The sequence below is a fragment of the Balaenoptera acutorostrata genome, chromosome 4 (genome assembly GCF_949987535.1).
Source record: "Balaenoptera acutorostrata chromosome 4, mBalAcu1.1, whole genome shotgun sequence".
In the NCBI taxonomy this organism is placed as follows: Eukaryota; Metazoa; Chordata; class Mammalia; order Artiodactyla; family Balaenopteridae; genus Balaenoptera; species Balaenoptera acutorostrata.
The window spans coordinates 3,787,054-3,789,991 of NC_080067.1; positions in this window are offsets into that span (position 1 = coordinate 3,787,054).

Consider the following 2,938-nt stretch of genomic DNA (forward strand, 5'->3'; position numbering starts at 1 on the left):
TTTATGGCACTGCCAAAAATATCTCAGAGAGCTGGTTTTTCCATTCCCGGTGATTTTAAACATACACTGAAATTTTATAAATCTAGAGTTACTTTACATCAGACATGCAACCAGAGCTAAGAAAACAATCCTGCTGGATAAGAATTAAGAAGTTAGCCAGAGGTGTCAATCAACAAAAGGTGCAAAGGGGTGTCTCCACAGGCTGATGTACAAATACTAAATTCAACTCACCTGCAGGTACCAGTCAGGTCCCATCTCTTCCTGATCCTGCCCTGTACCAGCCCATCACCTCCACACTCACTCCGGGATCCAAATTTCCATGACTCATTTGGATATCCCAATCCTCTAAATGTCCTAGCTCCAACTTCATGAAAGCAAACCCCTTTCCACGAGTAAGTACTCCGCTCTAGAAACCAGATTCAGCACTAGGAGTGCAGAAGAGAGATAACTGTGAAATGGGGTAAGAGGCTACCCTCGAAGGAAACATGGTCAGACAGAGTACATAACCACAGATCTTGCTCTGCAGCAAGAACCAATTATGACAGCCCCTAGGCTGCAACTTTTCAGATCATCACTGATTTCTTACCTAACTACTGAACTACGATTACCCAGAAGGGAGTGAAAATTATACCCCAAAATAAAATGGTCCCCCAAATGAACAGCTGATAAAACAAGCCCCACCTGCAATTGGTGGCACCAACCTTTAGAAAACTAAATAACTCACTTGTCACTGCACTGTGACTCTTCGTCATCCCAGGTGCACTCGATTTGCTTGTTTTCATAGAACAATCTATCCGATCATTCTTCAGGATGCCTTCAATATTGGAGAGATCGCCATTTTTGGGATTCCCATTGTTATCAGAATTAGTGCTAGTTGGAGAAGATGGGACAGAGGAGGAGGAGGACTGGAAACTGTTCTCGGAGCCCTCACTGTGACAAGAGGCAGGGCTAGAGGCTGAGCTGGAAGAACTGATGTAGGCAATAACACCTCCTAGAAAAGATGGGGGAAATCAGATAATTAGATACACAATAATACATATTTTCTATTTTTGCAAATCTGAACAGTAAAGTCACTAACTTTAGAAACAGGTTAATGATTAAAATTACCGCACAAGGAAGAAGTTAACTTATTTTCTTCCTTATTTCCTACTGTTCTTCTTGCTTCCACAAGGTTCAAAGCCAAACAATTCCCACTGATTTAAAAAGTAATAAGCAGGTTCTCACTGGCTTTGTTATTCTGAGCACATGCAGATCCAAACCTAAAGCTTTTCATCTTCCAATGTATTCCTAAAAGGAATGAAAAACCTTCCTGAGCTACAACATAGAGTAATCAAGTTGTTTTGGCCGTGAAGAAATCTGGTTCTGGTCTTGTCTGTGCGTCCTTCATTATACCTTTACATGGAACAATCCCAGAACAATGGGTTCATCATTTAGCTCCCCCAGCACTTGGCTAAAACACAGGTCAATCAGGAACAGACGTAACACTTGGAACTCTGGATAAAGTAGTTTATCTGGAAATGAAAAACCTTTCATAGCTGTGGCCCCCAGAATCTTTCTGTCGTGATGTTCCCCAAAGACTCTATGACTATCCACTAAACCCCAGTTCCACATACTGCCTTCTCCACCTACTTCTGCCGTTGGACTTGCAGACACCCTTATCACTAAGCCCAGACTAGAGAAGGCACCCTCAGGAATGAGCATTTTGAACAAGTTCTCCAGGTGATTCTTTGCATATTGAAGTTTAAGAATAGCTACAACTAGTGAACTCAAGCACAAATTGGCCCCCAGTTTTCAAGGTTGATTTTTTCACCGACTTAACTGCCTGAATATCTCTAATACACTGTGAATCCAGAGAAAAACTATTTTAACCTGGAAGTCTATCAAATGTCGTGTTACTGGGTAAAACCACTGTGCCCTCTGTTTTCATAAAACTTCAGAGATCTAAAGGTCATATTAGAAATTCCAGGTGGTAGCAAACTGCTACTTTTTTCTCACTTACCTCCACTGGGAACAGGATACGAAGAAAAATATTATCCTTAGTCCTCAATAAATTCCCAAAGGAAGGTCTCACAGCTATTTATCTTTTCTAAAGGACACTTCAGGTAGTAAATTCACTAACATCTCAAGAGGATAAAAGGTGAGGAAGTTAGACCTTCCCAGGGCCAGCATTTGGGTCAGCCATTTACACCCACGAGGTCTTCTAACTACCTCAGCTTAGAAATAAACTTCTAGATATCCGAGCTATCCTGATGGCTTAAGAACTGGATTAAAGCACTGACTAGGCAATAGACGGTATTAACTACCCAGAACACACCTTCCTTTGCAAAAGCTCCAAAATCAAATCTAAGAAAAATTACTGGGCTGTTACCAATCCAGTTAAGATCCAACTCCCGTCTTTAGGGAATCAACAGTCATTTACAGGAAGCATTTGTGCCAAGAACCATGGAACCAAAGATGACCCATCAAGAAGCAGCTACATTCTCTTAGCAAGACCTTCAACACTGATTCAGTTGTGTTAGCATCTACCAGACACCAATCTACCCACCTGACAGTTAGCAACCCAAAAACATTAAAATTTAATTTCCTAGAAGGCAAGGGGTACATCTAGCAGTTCCTCAACCCAATGAAGAAGGGGAAGTGAAAAATACAAGACACCAACAACGCCGAGAATAAAATGACAAAATTTCACACCACATTTCATCCTCACAAGAACCCTATAAAATTAACTTCCATTTTTCCATTCTACAGAAGAGGAACTCAGAGAGGTTAATACAGCTACTAAGTGGCAGGGCCAGGGTTGAAAGTCAAGGCTGTCTAATTCCAGAGTACAGAGTATTATTTCTTACTGAGAAGACCTGGGCAAGCAGGTCACTTTCAATCTCTCTAAACCTGAGTCATCTTCTATAAAATGGCAATATCTGCCAGAGTTATGATAAGA